The following is a 1,046-nucleotide window of genomic DNA, read 5'->3' as shown; positions in this document are numbered from 1 at the left end:
GGCTGGAAATCCATATTCCTTACCTCTTAGTGTGGACTTTATAATTACTTCCATCCTCCTTCATGTTTGCTTCACTTCCCTGTGTTCTATCATCTGCAAACTTAATTGCTGTAGTTTTACTGTCTTCTTCCAATGAATCAATACTGACATGACTCATCCCTGTGACACTGCATGAATAATTTACCAGCAGCTTGATCTGCTGCCATTAACTGTTACTCTCTGTTTATAAACCTTCAAGTAGTGAATGCTCTGCTCATCTGCATTCCAATGTACATTAATTTTCCAGGTTTTCAAGAAGCACTGAACAAGTTGTTTTCTTATATCTGCCTAGATATATCCTATAAACAAGGCAGACTTATGGACTTATGGGCCTTACTAATTATCAATAAACAAAGGATGAACCATCTACCTCTCCTTTACTACTCTCATATGACTTATTTTTCAATAATTCTTTTCAGCAAGAGCATTTGATCAGGCTGCAAAGGGTTCAGTGCATCAAATGACCCCTCTCATGGGGGTCACTGTCAATCCATAAAGGAAAAGATTTAAGTTATTTTTAATGAGTTTGCTACTAGTAAAGGCCAGTAGACACAGTCAATAACCATGGCTCAGATGACTTATAACAACTTAACTGATTTTTGAAATCAAGAGTGCTGAACCTATACTGTAAATGCACATAGCTCAGAGTTCCATTGCTTTTCACATTTCACTGTACCAATATGTGAACATGTATCCCACACCACAGAGAGCAAATAAAAAAACACTTTTACAAATGCCAGCTTTCATATTTCACTGAATGCCACCTTGACTCAGATTCAGATGTGATGAGATTTCACAATTGCCTTTTTAATAAATTACACCAGATAGAAGAATCAGGATTGTTTAGTACTTGGGAGAAAATGAACATTTTGAAGAAATGTTTTAGTGAATAACCAGCATTTTCTCCTCAGAGTGAATTTTGAATTAGCCCTTCAATAGATAACTTTGTTTCTTCTTCTTTTCTTTCCCGTGCTGCTGAAGGTATTGTTTCTGACAAAAGGCAAAAT

This window comes from Meleagris gallopavo, chromosome Z (assembly GCF_000146605.3).
Source record: "Meleagris gallopavo isolate NT-WF06-2002-E0010 breed Aviagen turkey brand Nicholas breeding stock chromosome Z, Turkey_5.1, whole genome shotgun sequence".
Classification (NCBI taxonomy): Eukaryota; Metazoa; Chordata; class Aves; order Galliformes; family Phasianidae; genus Meleagris; species Meleagris gallopavo.
The sequence above is the reverse complement of the archived record's forward strand: the minus strand, read 5'-3'. Positions refer to the sequence as shown.